This window comes from Lygodium microphyllum, chromosome 15 (genome assembly GCF_053477565.2).
Source record: "Lygodium microphyllum isolate KBCC chromosome 15, Lygodium_microphyllum_v1.1.10, whole genome shotgun sequence".
In the NCBI taxonomy this organism is placed as follows: domain Eukaryota; kingdom Viridiplantae; phylum Streptophyta; class Polypodiopsida; order Schizaeales; family Lygodiaceae; genus Lygodium; species Lygodium microphyllum.
The window spans coordinates 108051011-108062683 of NC_141149.1; the positions used below are offsets into that span (position 1 = coordinate 108051011).

Genomic DNA, 11673 nt, shown 5'->3' on the forward strand with positions numbered 1-11673 from the left:
CATTCTACAATGCTCATATGTGCATCAAACACTTCCTCTTGTGTCTTAGATTTATCTAATTTTGGCCCTCGAATTGAATAGGATCAATGCCTCTGCCAACTAACTACCCAAATTGAGGATAGTGAACAACTAGTTGAGCATGATCCATCTCTTCATCTTCACCTAGCAGAGGCCGCACCTTACAAAATACTCTGATGTCTCCACATTGCGCACATAGGATCGATGTGCTTGATTTGACAGAGTTATGCTAGAAATTGCAATGATTAGTCCTCCTTCCCCCCCACCAAGAGCCCTGCGTAGGAGCCCAATCGCAGGGGCTGGAAGTGCAATGGGTGGCCAAGATCACCAACTGGGAACTGTGCCTTATTACGAGAACCTCCATGGCAACCATTTCTCTGCTGGTGGGCCGCAGAATGGAGACTCCACTGATGCCATCATGTCAAGATGGTTGCAATCTATTGGTCTGCAGCATTTGACATCTCCCACCGCATCCCCTGCATTGGATCCTCGCCTCCTCCCAAACTTGTTGAGTGAGGATTACCTCAAGGCACAAATGTGGACACAAAATTGTGATGAGCCTTATGTAGGGGATGGGTAAGGGATTTTCAGGAGCTCTGCAATTGTGCTATCTTCAGAGGTCTGGATGACCCAACAGGAGGGGAGGCGATAGAATGTATATAGAGTAGGAGGAAGACTTTCTGAGCTCTCTTCTCTCACTTCTCAACAGCAGCAAGTGATGGATCCCCTTCATCATCTTCATAACCATCATCAACAATAGCAAGGAGCTAGCTTTTATTCTTCCTTCTCCTCGCCTAAAATGGCTGCAGATCTGAAGCTCTATGTTCCTGCCACTAGTCAAATCACTGAGGCATGGCAGTTTGCCTCTTCTTCCTCATGCATGGTAGATCTGATGTAGAATTATGCAAGGCACATGTGCATGGCTTGGAAGACAGACAGAAGTTGTACAGGCTTATAAAGTCCAGGAGCAATGGAGGGAAACATTCTGCCGAATTGTTCACTTCATCTCCTCAGGGTTTTGAAAAATAGAATGTTGTTGATGGCTTATCATCACCTGAATTGCATGGGGAGATTAGCGCAGGGATATTGGACTTGCACTCCATCAATGACATAGAGCTTCTATCTAAGGATGTTGTTCATGAACCTTTTGAGGCTTCTCTAATTGCTACCATTTCAGAGAAAGGCTATGCAAATGAATTACTGTGGTCCACTAGTAGACCACCAATCAGCAAGCTAAGAAATAATGGTGAAAGTAGTCCTATGAGAGCGGCCATCTTGGAGAAGGACATTACTGGCATCACAAACAACCTTACAAGGATCAAAGTTGTGGTGCAAAAATGACCACAACAAAAAAGAGAGAGCTCGAAAAGAAGAGGACCTTGTGACAATTGATGGGAATGGATGCTCACTTACTATTCATGAGCCCAAGTTGAAGGTGGACCTTACAGCCTATGTAAAAAAACATGATCTTATATGCTATGTTGGATGATCAAGTTTCTAATGATGAGGTCTATTGAATAACTGTGGAGCCAATTATTCCAACCATATTCCAACGTACAAAGGCAACATGCTTTGCTTGTGGGCAGACAAGCAGTGGGAAGACTTTCATCATGCAACCTCTACCTCGAAGGGCTTGCCAAGACATCCTAGATTTAATGCAGCATCCAACTTACAAGCATCAAGAACTGTAATTATGGCTTAGTTTTTTTGAGATCTATGGAGGAAACCTGTATGATCTTTTAAATGAAAGAAGGAAGCTTTGCATGAGGGAAGATGGTCGCCAGCAAGTTTGTATTGTGGGCTTGAAGAAATTCTCTGTCTCAAATGTTGATCTTGTAAAAGATTATATTGAAAGAGATAATGCATCAAGGAGTATAGGATCAACTCCTGCCAATGAAGAGTCTTCAAGTTCACATGCTATTCTGTAGTTGGTGATAAAAAAGCATTCCAACAAGAAGGAAGAAAGGGGAGAAAAGCTAGTTGGAAAGTTCTCTTTTAGTGACTTGGCTGGTAGTGAATGTGGGGTTGATACAACTGATAATGATCGCCAAACAAGGATTGAGGGTGCTGAAATTAACAAGAGTTTACTTGCTCTTAAAGAATGCATTTGGGCACTCGACCATGAGCAAGGTCATATTTCTTTCAGGAAAAGTAAATTGACAGAATTTTTACGTGATTCTTTCGTTGGTGACTCTCAAATTATCATGATCTCATGCATTTCTCCAAATACTGGCTCTTGTGAGCACACTCCGATATGCAAACAAGGTGAAGGGTTTATCCAATAATAGCAATTCAAAGAGGGATCCCAGCCCAAATATAGTTGTGCAAAGTCAAAGGGAGCTGGCAACTAGTTCTCCTCCATTGTTATCACCTGAAAGTTCTAATCAGATCATGGATAGCAGGGTTGCTGATGTTGAGATGACAAGCTCAATACATGTGAACATTAATGATGGACCGCCAGGTTAGATGGGTCCACACGTCTACACTTAGCATGTTGGTGGTCATTATGACTCTCACATGGCCACTAACTCATTACTTATTATATTCAGGTTGTTACACCTATTTACAACTGGCATAGTTATAGCGCCAGTCGACTAGTGTAGTCGATTATGCATTGTTTGACTTAGTAGGCCACTTTCCTTTATGTTGTATCTTATCTATACATTGTGCACATTGTGAAGTGGGTGGAAGAAGAAGAAGAAACCAGCAAGAAAACGTTTTGGCCTCCATTTCTCTTCTTGTCTCTTGAGTGAGCTTCTCCTTGTCCATTCTATGTGTGTTCGGCGCAGCATCTTGAGCAAGTCCCCCCACCATGCGATTCTTGACATGGTATCAGAGCCGCGCCACTGAGAAAGGCTGATTTCGAAGGCTAAAGTGAAGGAGAAGAAGCAAGGTTTGAGCAAGCAAGCAATGGGTAAGAAGCTCTCCCATTCTTCCACTCTCTCTCTTGGATAGTGCCTGTGGAGGCACTGAAAGCAGGACAGAGTAAAAATCTCAGATTGCAGTGAGATTTAGTGTGCGTTAAGAGCGCTCTGTATTCTGCAGATATACCCTTTAGGGCTTTTCCGTAGTTATTTTTGGCATTTGAAGCCGTTTCAGGCGCCTCGTTTTAGAGCGGCAAGGTTGTAGACATCAGTTCGAGATACCCTGCAATTTCACTTGTGTCTGCCGTATACAGGTGCACAGGTTACAGATTTCAGATTTGTAAGTTCAAAGGTATTTACCAGCAAATAAACACAAGGTTTATCTGCAAACTGGTTGCAGATTGCATGTATTATTGAGCAGACAATGAAAAAGGTTGTTTGGTGTATTGCTGTGCACTACAGGTCGAGGGTTGCAGAAGATTTGCTTGCTGTTTGATATTAGTTTTGTAATAATGGCAGAGAACAGTGGAAACCCCATCATTGAGAAGCTCGACAAGAACAATTACCCTTCATGGAAGTTCCGTGTCACGAACTTCCTTATTGAAAAATGCCTCTATGAGTTTGTTTCATGTGAAGAAAAGGAGCCGGAGATGAGTGATCCTCCAACTGCAGAAGAGACAAAGGCACGAAAGGAATGGAATGCAAAAGACAAAAAGGTCATGTATTGGCTGTCTACATTAATTGACAATAATATGCTGGGACATATTAGAAATGTAGAGAATTCATATGCAGCTTGGACCATACTTGAAAGTATATTTTCCCTAAATACAAAGGCACGAAAGATTCAACTCAAGCAAGAGTTGAATACATTGAAGAAAGGGAAGATGTTTATCAATGAGTATGCATTGAAGATAAGGAGCATTGCAGATGCCTTGGTAGCGATTGATGCAATGCCTAATGATGATGATTTGGTGTCATCTACCTTGGGTGGCCTTAACAATGAAAAGGCTTGGAAGTCTTTTGTAACTTCCATATATGTCAGAATGCCATTTCCAGATTTCGATGAGTTGGTCTACCTTATGATCACTGAAGAGATCGACATGCAGAGTGAGACATCTGAAAGAAGTGGTGAACAAGTCCAAGCTTTCTACTCTAGTTCAAGAAGGGGACGTGGCAGGTTCTCTTCAAGAGGCCGTGGTACAGGACGTGGTAGTGACAACCAGCAAAACAGATTGAATCAACAATTTGGCGATATGCAGGTTTCAGGAGGTCATGGTAACTTTAGAGGCAGGGGGAGCTTTAGAGGAAGAGGTGGATGGCAGAACAGAGGTTCTAACAACTCTGGTATTGTGTGTCACTACTATGGCAAAATAGGTCATATTGCAGCCCAATGTTATGCTAAGAAAGATGATATTCGCAGTGGTAAGTTGCAACAAGGAAACTATGCATCGTCTTCGCAACAGAATGAAGACAAAAATGAAAGTCTATTTGTTATGCAGCATATGCTGAATGTTGTTACAGGAAAGGGAACACATGATGATGTTTGGTATGTTGATTCAGGTGCATCCAATCATATGACTAGCCATGCAGAATGGTTTGGAGAGATGCAGGATTTGCAAAATGCAGGTTATGTGCAAATGGGTGATGATTCATGCCACCCAATTTCACACATTGGAAAAGTTTCCTTGTCCTTGCATGATGGTAAGACAAAGAGTCTTTCAGATGTATTACATGTGTCATCTATTACAAAGAACTTGGTGTCAGTCGGTCAAATGGTAGAGCAAGGGCTGCAAGTCAGATTTAATGCAAAGGGCTGCTTTGTAGAAGACTTCAATGACAAGTGCAGGTTAGTTGTAAAGGGAAGTAGAGTTGGACATATGTTTACTCTGGATGCTGGAATTCCTACTATGAATGCTACTATGTATGCTGAAGGAAAAGGTGTTGTTGCAGATATTGAAATTTAGCACAAACGCATTAGATATGCAAATGTACAAAGGCTAAAATTAATGCAGTCCAAAGGGTTTGCCTACATTTAGAGTTGCAGAATTTCATAAGGTATGTGAAGCATGTCAGTTTGGTAAGCAAGCAAGACAACCCTTTTCACATGATAGAGATGTAAGCAGAAATATCCTTGATGTTGTGCATACAGACATTTGGGGACCTACACAAAATGTATCTCTTGGAGGCAGTTCATACTTTGTCACATTCATTGATGATTGTTCTAGAAAGCTGTGGGTATATTTTATAAAGGAAAAGAGTGAAGTGTTTGAGCACTTTAGAACTTTCAAGGCTGCAGTTGAAAGAGAAACAGGCTTGAAAGTAAAGTGCTTGAGGTAAAATGGAGGGGGAGAGTACCTCTCGAATGAGTTCAATGATTTTCTGAGGTCTCATGGGATAAAGAGACAGTTCACATGCAAGTACCCCACAGCAAAATGGTGTCGTAGAAAGGAAAAACAAGCATATTGCAGAAGTTGCACGCGCCTTGATGTTTGAAAAGAATATGCCTAAGTATTTTTGGTCTGAGGCTGTTCATACTACTGTTTATATTATGGACAGAACTCCCACAGCTGCAATTCATGGGATGACTCCTGAAGAATGCTTTACTAGCAAGAAGCCTGATGTATCACACTTGAAGGTATTTGACTGTGTTGCATATGTCCATGTGCCAGATGAGCTACGGAAGAAGCTTGATCCAAAGGCGGAAAAATGTGTCTTTATTGGATACTCTTTAGAGTAGAAAGGGTATTGCTGTTATAACCCTGTCACATGTAAGTTCAGAGTGAGCAGGGATGTCATCTTTGATGAAATGAGTAGTTGGTATGCATCTAGTGGTGATGCATTGGATGATGATGATGATAATGATACTCATGTGCAGGCTAAAAAGCAAGAATCATGGACTCTTAGTGGACCAGAGACATCATCTGGTAGTCCATGGTCTGGGAGACTAAGGAGTAGCTCTACATCTTCAGGTGCATCTAGTAGCACTACAGGTAAAGACAAAGAAAAGAATAAAGTGTCAGATGGCATTGATGCAGTTCTTGATGGAGACTCCAGTGGCTCAGAGAGCTTAGATGATGAGCTTGGTATTCCTTCTGTCAGGACACCAGGTGTACAGAGAGCTCATAATAATGTAAAGGCTCCATTGAGTGATCCGGTGGTACGCAGATCTAGCAGAGTCAGATACCTTGTTAAAAGATTTGGTTTTGAAGGTTATGCAGCTCACCATTATGCTTATATGGGGAAACTAGTTGAGGATGTTGAGCCCACTTATTTTGAGGATGCTATTGGTCATACTCATTGGGATGCAGCAATGGATGAGGAGATGGCTGCATTAGAGGCCAATAAGACTTGGGATCTAGTATCATTGCCGAAGGGCAAGAAAGCTATTGGATGTAAGTGGGTTTATAAGATTAAGCACAATACAGATGGTTCTATTAGTAGGTACAAAGCTAGGCTGGTTGCAAAAGGCTATGCCCAGACATATGGCATAGATTATGATGAAACCTTCCGTCCAGTTGCTAGGATGGCAACTGTCATATGTGTGATTGCTTTGGCAGTAGCCAAAGGTTGGAGGTTGCAGCAAATGGATGTAAAGAATGCCTTATTGCATGTTGATTTGCAGGAAGAAGTGCATATGGATCAGCCAGCAGGTTATGAAGATTTAGAGCATCCCATGTATGTGTGCAGGTTGAAGAATGTGCTCTATGGGCTCAAGCAAGCACCTAGAGCATGGTCTGACAAGATCAGAGAGTATCTTGTCAATATTGGCTTTTATGTTTCTAATGTTGATCACTCACTTTATGTGAGAAAGGGAGATGCAGGTTTGGTCATCATCGTCATCTATGTGGATGACTTAATTATTACAGGTGATAGTGATAGTAGGATTGCTGAAGTCAAGGACTTTTTGAAGAAGAAGTTTGAGATGAAGGATTTAGGTGAGCTAAGGTACTTCCTTAGCATTGAGGTGATCAGATGTGATGATGGTATATGGTTGTCCCAAAGACAGTATGGCTTGGATATGTTGTCCAAGTATGGTATGACAGCATGCAAACCACTTTCAGTCCCGTTGGAGCAGAATGTAAAGTTGAGTGCTGATATTGGGAACGAGATAGAAGACCCTACTATGTTCAGGAGGATAGTGGGGAGTTTGATCTACATGACCATTACAAGGCCAGACTTGAGCTACGTTGTTGGTCTTGTGAGTTAGTTTATGCAAGTACCTAGAAAGCCACATTTGGATACAGTTAGACGCATATTGAGATATGTGAAGTCCACATTACATTATGGACTTTTCTATGAGGCAAGTATAGATGTACAGGTGTTTGGATACACAGATGCAGATTGGGCTGGTAGTATGTCTAATAGAAGATCTACCAGTGGATACATATCCTCTCTTGGTAGTGCAGCAGTTACTTGGAGCAGCAAAAAGCAACCTACAGTTGCTTTGTCGAGTACAGAGGTTGAGTATAGAGGTGCTGCTGTTGTAGCATGTGAGGTAGTATGGCTACAAAAGCTATTGGCTGATTTAGATGTGCAGGTGGAAGGTCCAGTTGTCATTTATTGTGACAACATGAGCGCTATATAGTTGGCTAGGAACCCTATGTTCCATGCCAGGACAAAACATATTGAGGTACACTACCACTTTGTGAGAGAGAAGGTACTAGCAAGTGAGATTGACTTGGCGTATATCAACACACAGGATCATATAGCTAACATCTTCATGAAGGCATTGGGTACGGAGAAGCTTCAAAAGTTTCGAAGCTTACTTGGAGTTGCAGAGATGCACTTGAGCTTGAGGGGGAGTGTTGAGATGACAAGCTCAACACATGCGGACATTAATGATGGACCGCCAGGTTAGATGGGTCCACACGTCTACACTTAGCACGTCGGTGATTATTATGACTCTCACATGGCCACTAACTCATTACTTATTATATTCAGGTTATTACACCTCTTTACAACTGGCATAGTTATAGCGCCAGTCGACTAGTGTAGTCGATTATGCATTGTTTGACTTAGTAGGCCACTTTCCTTTATGTTGTATCTTATCTATACTTTGTGTACATTGTAAAGTGTGTGGAAGAAGAAGAAGAAACCAGCAAGAAAACGTTTTGGCCTCCATCTCTCTTCTTGTCTCTTGAGTGAGCTTCTCCTTGTGCATTCTGTGTGTGTTCGGCGCAGCATCTTGAGCAAGTCCCCCTACCATGCGATTCTTGATAGCTGAGACTAGTAAGAGACCTATTGATCAAGAAAATTGGCAAGGATATTTTGATGGTTGGTCTGCACTAGCATTTACTCGGGGTCCTATAACCAGGGAAGACAATAGAACAGCATCGTCCTCTAATGATAAAGATCGAGTCATTTTGAGGGATGGCATGACTAACAATTTCAATTACCAACGTGATTCTTCGACTAGCAGAGTTTACCACGAGAGAGTTTCTCCTCTTGGATGCAAAACTGTAAGGGATGAAAAGATAGAAAAAAATCATGCATGGATTTTGAGTGATGAAAGCAGAATTGATAAAAATGGTGTAGTAGCAAGACAAGCTTCAAATAAGGAGGACATTGTTCAAAACATTTTCAATTTCGGGTCTAGGGATACTCCAAACATACCGATTTCTTAAAATGGATATGATGGTCATATAATTATTATACTTGAGGAAGAAGAGGACTTAATTGCTACCCATGCCCATATAGGCTGGAAGTGGGGTACTTGATGGAGAAAATGTAGCAACAAAGAGACAATAGTATCTACAAAAATAAATCAATCCTAACTCATAGTTCCAATTTCGTTTCTCACCCTTGGCATCCCCAAATGAATGTTGAGATATCGAGCTCCACTCGTGATTTGCCAGGGTGACCGTTGTGCATTTATGTCACCGACTTGTCAGTTGTTTGCAGATGCGGTTGGTACACCGCCCATGAATAATAGCTAGATGACAGCTATCCTTATCTACTCTAGTTCATGGATCAGTTAGTATGCCACCTTAGTTAGTTGAATTTGGTTGAGACCCATATATAGGGTTATTCTATTTCTATGTATTAGAGTTCTTTTGGCTTACACAACTAAGAAGAGGAAAATTGTTTTCAGGGGTGTCTAGGGGTACTTTTCAGCTTGTACACCCACTTGCATGGCAAAGCCTTCTTGCCCTTAGGCAAGGCAACCAAATCTTAAGTCTCATTTTTATGCAAGGAGTCAATCTCAGACTGCATAGCCCTCTCCCAGGAGTGACTGTCACCCCTGCGCATAGCCTCATCATAAGTGAAAGGCTCTCCTGCATGTGTAACCAAAACATAATGCATAGAGGGCTGAAATCTATCAGGTGGACGTTTGTCTCTAGCAGACCCTCTCACTGCAAGCTCTGCTGCCTGCCCAGCTGCCTGTCCAACACCCTAACCATGAGCATTTGCTGCAAATGTAGGTTGTCCAACTAGCTATGCAGGAGCTCTAGGCTCCTTCTAAAAGATCACTCTGCGGATCTCAACCACCTTCTCAGGCTGCCTATGCATCTTGTCTTCATGGAAGACTACATCATGGCTGCGTACTATTTTCCGCACCTGCGGATCCCATAGGCGATAGCCCATCTCTCCTGAATCACCATAACTAAGAAAGATACATTTAATGCTCTTTGGATCCAACTTACTCCTCTTGTCCTTGGGCACATGGCAGAATGCCTCACATCCAAAGACACGGAGATGCGCATAAGAGGGTGGCTTACCAGCCCAAACTTCCTCTGCAACCTGGAAATCCAATCCACTAGAAGGCGATCGATTTATGACATGCACTGCCGTACTAATTGCCTCATCCCAAAAGCTCTGTGGTAGGCCTGAATGGCTAAGCATAGAGCGGACACGCTCCTGAATAGTCCTGTTCATGCGCTCAGCCAAACCATTCTGGGCGGGAGTGTAAGGGGAGGTCAACTGACGCTTAATACCCCTGTCATCACAAAACTGCTCAAAAGCACGTGAGACATATTCTCCCCCATTGTCAGTCCTAAGGCATTTCAGCCTATACCCAGTCTGGTTCTCAACAAGAGCAAGCCAACGCTGAAAGACTGCCAAGACATCGGACTTTTGCTTTATGGGATAAGCCCACACTTTCCTAGAAAAATCTTCAATGAAGGTAACAAAGTACTTCGCGCCACCCATAGACATACACAGCATGGGCCCACAAACATCTGAATGCACCAAAGCCAAGGGCTCACTCATGCATGGCCTACCCGATTTCTAAAAGCGTAGACCTATTCTACTTACCATAAAGACAATGATCACACGAGTCAAAACGTGCATAGTCCAAAGGCGGAAGATACTGCAAACCAGATAACATTTTCATTCCCTTCAAAGACATATGCCCCAAACGGGCATGCCAAAGTGATACGTGTGGGATAGATCCCACTGCCAAAACATAGTCTACAGAAGACCCAAATACAACAAGAGAATAGAGGTTGCCAACCTTGGCGCCTCTAGCAAGCACAAGTCTGCCTCTGGTAATCTTCCAGGCAGAATCCCCAAAACAGACATGAAACCATGCATCATCCAATTGTCCTGCAGACATAAGACTGCGCATAAGCGCAGGTACATGACGTACATCCTTAAGCAAAAAGGAACTACCAGTGGAAAACTGCAACTGAATATCTCCACAGCCCACAATATCAAGAGACATGTCATCTCCAAGTCTGACTGATCCAGATACAGTACGGTAAGAGTGAAACCACTCACGATAAGGCGTCACATAGAAGGACGCACCTGAATCCAATAACCAGCACTGTGCATATATACTAGGTGTCTCAGTCAAGTGTGAGGCATCAGAAGAACTAGCTGCAAGTATGAACTCATCACCACCATCGGAATCCTTGGTCTGCGTGACATTAATTTCCTCAATCTTGACGCTGGACTTCGCAGGTACTATGCTGCGATCAGAGGACTTCTCCTGCACTTTCTCTTTCCCCTTATCCTTGCGCTTCTCATTGCGCAACTCATGACATTGTGGTCTGATATGGCCCTTTTTCCCACAATGATGACAAGTAACATTAGCAACAAATAATTCCATTGGTAGAATAGCTTCGGTTCCATAGGTCAATCTGAATGGAGTCTGTCCTATGGCCATTTTATAGGTCATCCTATATACCCATAAAGCTGCCATGAGCTTGTTGTCCCAATCAATGCTACGTGAGGCAGCAACTACTCTTGTTAGAACACTCATCAAGATCTTATTTGTGAACTTGGCTTTACCATTGGCTTGAGGATAATATGGTGAGGACTTTTTATGGATTATTAAGAAGGTGGATAACAAGTGAGCCATCTCTTCATTGATGAAGAGTGTGCCTTGGTCACTAATCAACTCTATTGGGCAACCAAATCGTGAGATTACTTGCTCCCACCAAAGGAACTTGGCCATGGTCCTAGCATCATTTTTTCAAGTTGCTCGAGCTTCCACCCACTTGGTGAGGTAGTCTATGGCAAGAATGATGTACTTTGCTTGGGAGTATTATGCTGCAGCAGGGCTAATTGGACCAATGAAGTCGATTCCCACTTCTCGAATGGCTAATGCGAAATAACCAGGGTCAACTCCATTTTGTCCTTTACGAGTAGGGAATTTGGTCCATTGGCACTCATCACAATGCTTCGTTGGCACTCATCGCAATGCTTCATGAACTTAACTGCATTGTGCAATAGCGTTGGCCACCACAACTAAGACTGGAGCACCTCGCATGTAGTGTCTCCGTTGAAGTGCCCTCTAGCAATCTCGACATGTGCTTCTTTTAGTATACTATACATTTCACATTCGCAG

At 42.7% G+C, this 11673-nt stretch overlaps 1 pseudogene; it reads left to right on the forward strand.

The window, feature by feature from the left end:
• Positions 1-328: 328 nt before the first annotated feature.
• LOC148024887 (kinesin-like protein KIN-13A) lies at positions 329-8613 on the forward strand (annotated as a pseudogene).
• The last annotated feature ends 3060 nt before the right edge of the window (positions 8614-11673 follow it).